The 9,306-nt window shown below is 37.2% G+C and overlaps 1 pseudogene; it reads left to right on the top strand.

Moving 5' to 3' along the window:
- The first annotated feature begins 3,194 nt into the window (after positions 1-3,194).
- On the top strand, positions 3,195-3,694 carry LOC121991153 (annotated as a pseudogene).
- The last annotated feature ends 5,612 nt before the right edge of the window (positions 3,695-9,306 follow it).

Genomic DNA, 9,306 nt, shown 5'->3' with positions numbered 1-9,306 from the left:
ATTGGTCTTTGGGAGCTACAAAATTATATTTAATTATCAAAATAATTTCAAAATCAGTTTTAAAAAAAATACCTCCATGTGTTTTTTTCATAACGCAAATTCTCCCTCGAACTTCGGCGAGCAAATGCTCGATCCGGCCATCGTCTCGGTGTTTCAGTCGGCGGTTAGTCCTTCTTAGGCGGTTAGTCCTTCTTAGGCGTTCTGGCTCTGATACCACTTATAGGACTCTTATGGCTAGAGGGGGAGGGTTGAATAGTCTTGCAAGGAAAAAGAACTTTCCTCGAACTTTATAGCTTAATAAATATCAACACTTGCATAAAATAATTAAAAGACTAAAAAAGATAAGGCACAAAGAAATTACTTGGTTATAATCGGAAGGTTGTTAATCCAAAGAAGATGTAAAGCTCACTAAAATTCTCCTCTGGGCGGAGAAGTCTCTTACAGCAGTTAGATCTCACAAGTAGAAAGTTAAACAAAAGAAATCGTTTACAAGTGTTCTATCTAAGCTTCTAGGGTCAGGGCTGTATTTATATCTCTAGTCGGAGTGCTTGGAAGGGGTCCAGGTGTCTAGAAGGGGATAAACTTTTATCCTTATCGCAACGGGATGCCCCACGTGGCGTTCCGTATAATTTTTAGTTCCGGACGCTTGGACCAAAAAGTCAACATCGAGTTGACTTTTTGGTCCGGGTCTTCCGCTCCGGTCCTGCTCGCATTGGTCCGGATCTTCCGCTCTGACTCAGCTCGCTTGGTTGATCTCGGCCATCCGGAATAGGGCTCACTCGAACCCAACTTCCGGCCTTCGAGCAATCTTTCGTTTCAGCTTCTTGTCCCTAAAAAACGTCGCGCGCCTCCTTCTTGTCCACTCGCATACTCTTCCGCAACACCTCGTCTCTCAGACGCATCGAGCCCGTGACTCTCTTCTATGCCGTCCTTCTTGCTAGCTGCGTCTTTTGTTCTACTTCTTGTGCACCTATGTTCCTACACACTTAGGCACAGGAGTTAAATACTAATAGAACCTAACCTGACTTGGTTGATCATATCAAAATTACTTTGGGGGTACTAACAACAAGATCTAATTACTATTACCTTATTGTATTTTACTAATTCTATTTTGCAGGGTAATTTTTATGCCTAGACTAACTTTTTGTTATAGGAAAGAGAAAGACAAAAAGTGCTCCGGGCGCCCGGGCAAGCTTCGTAGAGGGTGCCTGGGCGCCCGGACCAGGAAAATCATTCAGAAGCTGAGTTGGAGCGCGAGACTAGCCGAACCCATATCAACGGTCCAGGCGTCCAAAGGTTGTAAATTTGACGGATCAAGTTTTGACGAGCGATCGCCATGTCCAAACACCTGGAGGGGTTACAGGCGCCCAGAATGAGCTTATATAAAGGCTTTCAACCAGCAACTTCAGACAATCATCTGCTACGACTTTCATATTTGGATGTTACTCTGAAAAGACTCTGACGATACTGAAAAACTGCTATGAAGTTCAAAGAACGAAGGCTTCTTTAAGTTTCCTTTCTGTTTGTCAGTAACATTTTCATTTCAGTTCTTATATTCAAATCTTTGTAACTCATTTTTGAACTAATAGTGATTGTCTAACGAAAATACTCAATGAGTATGAATCTTGGAGTAGGAGTCGTTAAAAACTTTGAATCAAATAATTTTTTTTTTATGTTAGTATTTAAATGTCATATTTCTTTTTCGTTACGTATTTTTGATTTTCTAAAAAATGACGATCATTATTTATTCCCTTTCCAACGTCTTCCGATCCAATACAATGTGTTTGTTTCTTTTAATAAAAAAAATGCTTTATCACTTCGCTATCTGACTCTCGCTTTGCTTGTCTCCTAAATTTTCCTTGACGTGAAAATATTTGCCATTTGAAAATTTTTGGTAGCTATCAGGTTGATCTGAGGTCACTGAATAGTGTTTATCAATCATTCTATCGAGTAGGCCACTCAATTCAATTTCAGCCTGATTTGGTCTGATTTAGGACTGTTGGTTGAGAGGAAACAATCAGAGAAGTCAGTGGCTGTCAAGTATTCCACCTGGCGTCCAGAGACAGACATACACACACTAGTAAACCCATAAACCCATCATTAATAGGTTTACCAGTTCAGGGAAAAGCAAAGGACATGAGGAAGTGTTGCGAGGAGGAATCCACCAAACCGCTGCTGTTTAAAATTGTTATTTTGCCTTCTTTTCTTATTTGTTGTTTCTCAATCCAATTTCCAACTGGTATCAGGCATGCACCAAGTTTATAAACTTTAATATTGTATATTTTATATCCATTCCAGCGATATGTTGATGAGGCCAAGGCCAATTTTTTTTTTAACTACAATTGGTACTATATAATCAACCAATACCAATTTTACTTGCAATAAGAAAGATACCATTTTTTCCATCATCTTATTTATAGTTAAATGAAACATGTGGAAGAGAAGGCAATGCTTGGACTCAGAAAGAGCATATGATGATTCATGCCGTTGTTTTGTGATCCCTCAGCTTCATGTTTCCATCATCTTATCTAGAATTAACTTATGACAGAGAAGGCAAACCTAGGATTCAGAAAGAGTAGCTAATGTTACATGCTGTGTGTATCTTGATCCATCAACATCATGAGACTTTATTTAATCTCCACTATCTGCATGTTTGGTTAAATGGATTGGTCATGTTGTTTGTACAAATATCTAACATTTTGATAGCAATTGTTTTACGCTCACTCACCCATAGTCCGTCCCAAATTATATAAAAGGAGATAAATGGATTGACTTATAGTCAACCGTGAAGTGGTCATGGGTGAAAGGAGTTTTTTGAGGACATGCACTCAATAGAAATTGATTATGCTCCATTATAATAAATTTGTCACCATCTAATTAATTGGGCATCTCTATAGGGATAATATTTTGATAATAAAAAAAAAAATACTAAGCTTCTGGGTTGGTCGCTACGTGCACTTCCCAATTTATCCTGATAATCGATAGAAAATTTTCATGAGACCAAATTGATCATCTTCAAAGATAGTCATTCAGAGATATATAGTCAATGAGACTATATGATATTATCATTTTTATTTTTTTCCCAATCACCATTGAGAAGCTATGATAGGTTATTGTGCCTGCTATACCACATCAATACAATTTATGTTAGGTTCCGCTTTAATATATTTTTATATTTTAATATATATAAAAGCATGTTTCCCAGGGTCAATGCAACGAATCCTGGAAATACACTTTATGTAACAGGTCTGTCCAGCAGAGTTACTGAAAAGGACCTTGAGATGCACTTCTCAAAGGAAGGGAAGGTATGTGCTTTTCATAGAGCTTATTTTTCCGTTTAATGGTGATTTTCGTTTCCCAAGCTTTAGATGGAGTCAAGTGCCATTGTTTCTCAGGTGGTTGAATGCTATTTAACTGTGGAACCACGCACTCGTGCCTCTCGAGGTTTTGCGTTGTCACCATGAATAATGTTGAAGACGTTGAACGCTGTATCATATATCTCAACCATTCTGTTATGGAGGGCAGATACATTAGTGTTGAAAAGGTATGGCTCTGTCACATGTTACTAGGATGGTATTGAGAAACTCTATTATCCATTCCTATTCTTGACATGGAGGTTCTTGGTTACATCCAGAGGACCATACTTCAGCTCTGTTGCAGCAACAAGATGATGAGTTCATCCCTTCAATTTTAGTCATACAGCTTGTTGAATGGCCAGGCCAGCTTAACAGTTTATCCACGCATCACATCAACTAACATTGCAAACTTGTACAACTTAACCATCACAGCGTTCAACTTCAACCATCTCAGCAACTAAATCAATGAACACTATCAACTCTTAGCACTCGTCTAATGATGCTGCTAGTCAATCCTTGACACAGTCGTTTACCTAAGTGTTGTTTCCGTTGTTTTTTAAGGTATTTTTTTCAGCTGATTTTCTATGAACATGCAGCTTAATACTCTTGCAGAATTGCCTTGTCTTATTTCCCTTTCAGTCGAGGAGGAAAAGGGCACGGACGCCTACGCCTGGAAACTACCTCGGGTTAAAAAGAACCCTGACACCAGTGAGTTCTTTATTACAACAGATGCTGAGGCTGGACTGATTACAACATACGTTAGAAAAGTTGATGTCAATCTAAAAGCTATGCTTTCACTTATTCATCTCTTATGTCTTTGATTGTCACAGTTCGTTATGCCCATGGAAGGCATCGCGGAGGATACCGTCATGATGATTATGGATACCATGCATCTCCAAGGCACTCACCTTACCGGGTTATTCGTGATTATTCTCCTCGCCGTTCACCTTACGGCGCCGGCCGTTCAAGAAGGGAAAGGTCAAGATCATACTCCCCATCTCATGTGGCAAAAAACGAAATTGCTCGCCGAGCGAGCATGTGGCAGGTGGGGTGAGTTGCACAGGGACCGGGGATTTACGTCCCGACTACCCTGAGTTTCGACCCCGCGACCTCATGTGGCAAGCATCCCACCACATACCAACTCGGATGACCTGTGGGGTCATCCTCCCCATATCGAATGTAGGTTACATGGCGCGTCCTATCGTAGGTTCTTGCAACTGTAGGTTCTTACAACTGTTTCCACCTTCCCTTGTAATTGTAAATGAATTTGCTACCGTCATTCTAATATCCGGGAATTGTAAGGGAAGGGTGCGATTGTTTTGTTTTTGTTATCGTGTGGTGAATTGTTGTTGTAACCAAATGCAATTATGCTTGTGACATGAGTGTTTTAGTTTTGTTGTAGCATATTGATACGTCGTATAATTAAAGGGAGGGGGCTCGATAAGGTCAGATAATTAGAAGTCAAGAGGACGTGACAGTCAGAAGTCAAGGAGACGTGATGATCAAAAGTCAAATGGACGTGATAATCAACAATTAGGAGAAAAAAAGAATTAGACCGCCTCATGTCACCAGCTACATAATTCCCAATCAAATAAAGACAGAGCAGGTTCCGGATCTGATACATAAGATGCAGCTTGGAGTGATACCTAACCTCCCCCAACTGGTCGATTTTCCTCAACCCGGTCCGCATAGACGGGTCTAGTACTTTCAATAAGATAACTCCCGGTCGACCCTCTAGCGATCCCAACGTGAAATATGGGGCCCTCACCATAACTCATCTCTCCCATCAAGACTCAAGTCAGATGACTCATCCGAACGATCATCCCGAGCTATCCGTAGCTAAACCTGAGCGGGACATAATGCATTAAGCAATAACAATGTCAAGGAATCGTAACCTCATGTCAGGAAATAATCGTCATATGTCAAGGAATTTTCCAATGGTCTACTATCATCTACGAATGAAATCTTTTTTTTAATCAATGAGAGGGCACCATGCGTCCTTCCTCATCCGGCAGACTCTGACACCCAATATTATCTGACATCGGTCAAGCTCCAGAGATACGTATTGTCATATAAAAAGGAAGGTTCTCTCCCTTAGCCAAGTACGCGTGCATTTGCACTCGTCTTTTATATATTTTTTTCCTTCGTACACTATTCTTCTGGGAAAAAAAGTACATGACTTGAGCATCGGAGGGTCTGCGCGCGGGACTTTTTTCCTGATATCTGGTCTCTAACATTTGGGGTGCTTGTCTGAGTATGCGCAGAGCCTAGGTACCGCTGATTTCGTCATCGCCGTCCTTTATACCGCCCCTTATTCCACATAAAAATCGTCCCTCCATGCTTGAATTTCTAAATTCGTCATTGATCTCAATCAGTCTTCGTCTAACTTAAATTCCGGATAGGATCACATATTTATGCTGGTATCTTAATGGACTCTTTAGATAGGAGTAAAAACTTTGGATTCAAGATTTTTAAAGCTGTTCTTGGGTTAATTCTCATGCACCAAAATCGCAATTGTATATTCTCGACCTACAGTCATGACTGTCACAATTATGACCTTAGCTATTATTTGTAAATAAAAATATAATAGTGTGTTTTAATATTTTTTTTTTTTAAAACTAGAATGTTCTTCAGGTAAATTATAATAAAAAGTAAAGAACACTTTGATTTTTGCACAATTGTTTATATAAAATAAAGAATAAATAATTTAGTAATTTTATCAATTTTAAAAATATATTATTGAAATTTTAATATAAAATTTCAATTAGTAATTTTACATTTAAAACGATAGAAAATTAAATTTTATATAATTTTTTTTTAAATTAATATTTAATTTTTAAAAGAAAATTTTATTAAGGTCCTAAATATATTTTTTGTTTATCAAAAAATGACTGAGCGGGCCCTTGGCATTTTATTGAATCGCACGAGTAACATTCGGTATTACCCCTTTTGCGTATTTAAATTTCAAAATTTTATAAACATGTAACACTTTCTTATTATACGTCTTTCTGCTTTCACGTCCATTAGTTATGGAAAACTGAACTGAAAATCAACTGATGATACTAGATAACTTAGAATCACATTAAATCGAATGTACTCACGTAATGTATCCATGCTCTCCTATGTCAATTCGTAAATTAAAAACTAGTGAATTTTTGAATTTATAAAAGTTTAATAAAATTTATCATAAACTTATTATAAGACTTAGGATAATACTACTTATTGATTAACATCACCAATATATTTTTAACGACAATTTACCAAAAGACGCACTTGAAAATCTGAATTTACCAAAAGACGTACACTACTTTGATATTTACCAAAGAGCGCACTTTTTTAAAAGCATTTCCTATTTTACCCTCATGATAATTTGACTTTTTCTATTGTTTTTCTTTTCTTCATTATATTTCTCTCACTTCTCTCTCTCCTCTGTCGGCAGAATATAGGAATAACATTAGTCAATCTTTAATCACATTTTAATATATTTGAAGAAGCCAAAATAAATAATGGACACCATATTTGGACTCCTTGTAATTTTAGAAATCCACAGGAACTGAAATGGGTGCAATCGGAGCTTTCTAGGTTGATCAGTGGGTTTCGGTCAAAACCCACTGATGGACATAGAGAGCTCCGATTGCACTCATTTCAGTTTCTATGGATTTCTAAAATTACAAGGAGTTCAAATATGATGTACATTATTTATTTTGACTTTTTATAGATGTTAACAAGAAAAATCAAAGAATCGACATAAAAGCCCACGTTGGGCCTGATATCATTCCATATGAGGCCCAACGTGGGTCTGATATCATTCCATATCAGGCCCAATGTGGGTTTTTTTGCCGATTCTTTGATTTTGCTTGTTAACATCTATAAAAAGCCAAAATAAATAATGGACACCATATTTGAACTCCTTGCAATTTTAGAAATCCATAGAAACTGAAATGGGTGCAATCGGAGCTCTCTAGGTCCATCAGTGGATTTTGACCGAAACCCACTGATCGATCTAGAAAGCTTCGATTGCACCCATTTCAGTTTCTATGAATTTCTAAAATTACAAGGAGTGAAAATATGGTATCCATTATTATTTTTGGTACTCCTAGTGGTGGACCAGAGATTTTGAAAAACCCTAAATCTCTCTTTCTTTTTTTTTGTTTAGGCTTGATATGAAGAGATATCATGCCCACGTTGGCCCTGATATCTCTTCATATCAAGCCCAATGTGGGCCTGATATCTCCCCATATCAGGCCCAATGTGGGCATGATATGGGAGATATTAGGCCTAGTAGTAACAACAAAAAATAAAAAAAATAAAAAAAATAAAGAGAGATTTAGGGTTTTCAAAACCTCTGGTCCACCACTAGGAGTGCCAAAAATAATAATGGACATCATATTTTCACTCATCGTAATTTTAGAAATTCATAGAAATTGAAATGGGTACAATTGGAGCTTTCTAGGTCGATCAGTGGGTTTCGGTCAAAACCTACTAATGAACCTAGAGAGCTCTGATTGCACCCATTTCAGTTTCTATGGATTTATAAAATTACAAGGAGTTCAAATATGGTGTCCATTATTTATTTTGACTTTTTATAGATGTTAACAAACAAAATCAAAGAATCGACATAAAAGCCCACGTTGGGCCTGATATGGAATCATATCAGGCCCAACGTGGGTCTGATATTATTCCATATCAAGCCCACGTTGGGCTTGATTTGAGTCTATATCAGGCCCAATGTGGACTTTTTTGCTGATTCTTTGATTTTTGCTTTTTAACATATATAAAAAGTCAAAATAAATAATGGACACCATATTTGAACTCCTTGCAATTTTAGAAATCCATAGAAACTGAAACCCACTAATCGATCTAGAAAGCTCTGATTGCACCCATTTCAGTTTCTATGAATTTCTAAAATTACAAGGAGTGAAAATATGATGTCCATTATTATTTTTAGCACTCCTAGTGGTAGACTAGAGGTTTTGAAAAATCCTAAATCTCTCTTTATTTCTTTTTATTTTTTTATTTTTTTATTTTTTGTTGTTACTAGGCCTGATATATCTCATATCAGGCCCACATTGGGCCTGATATGGGGAGATATCAGGCCCAACGTGGGCATGATATCTCTTCATATCAAGCCTAAAAAAAAAGGAAAAAAAAAGAAAGAGAGATTTAGGGTTTTTCAAAACCTCTGGTCTACCACTAGGAGTGCCAAAAATAATAATGGACACCATATTTTCACTCCTTGTAATTTTATAAATTCATAGAAACTGAAATGGGTGCAATCGAAGCTTTCTAGATCGATCAGTGAGTTTCGGTCAAAACCCACTGATGGACCTAGAGAGCTCTGATTGCACCCATTTCAGTTTCTATGAATTTCTAAAATTACAAGGAGTGAAAATATGGTGTCCATTATTATTTTTAGCACTCCTAGTGGTAGACTAGAGGTTTTGAAAAATCCTAAATCTCTCTTTATTTCTTTTTATTTTTTTATTTTTTTATTTTTTGTTGTTACTAGGCCTGATATATCTCATATCAGGCCCACGTTGGGCCTGATATCAACCCCACGTTGGCATGATATCGAGATATCAAGCCCAAAAAGAAAAAAAAGAGACTTTTTTTCAAAACCTCTGTCCATAGGAATTCAAAATAATAATGGACACCATATTTACTCCTTGTAATTTTATAAATCCATAAGACCTGAAATAGTTGCAATCGAGGTTTCTAGGTCGATCGGCTTAGAGACATCAGATTACTATCATTTCAGTCACTGGATTTCTAAAATTGCAAGGAGTTCAAATATGGTGTCCATTATTTATTTTGGCTTTTTATAGATGTTAACAAACAAAATCAAAGAATCGACATAAAAGCCCACGTTGGGCCTGATATGGAATCATATCAGGCCCAACGTGGGTCTGATATTATTCCATATCAAGCCCACGTTGGGCTTGATTTGAGT

This window comes from Zingiber officinale, chromosome 6B (genome assembly GCF_018446385.1).
Source record: "Zingiber officinale cultivar Zhangliang chromosome 6B, Zo_v1.1, whole genome shotgun sequence".
Taxonomy (NCBI): Eukaryota; Viridiplantae; Streptophyta; class Magnoliopsida; order Zingiberales; family Zingiberaceae; genus Zingiber; species Zingiber officinale.
This window is presented reverse-complemented; position numbering and strand designations above follow the sequence as displayed.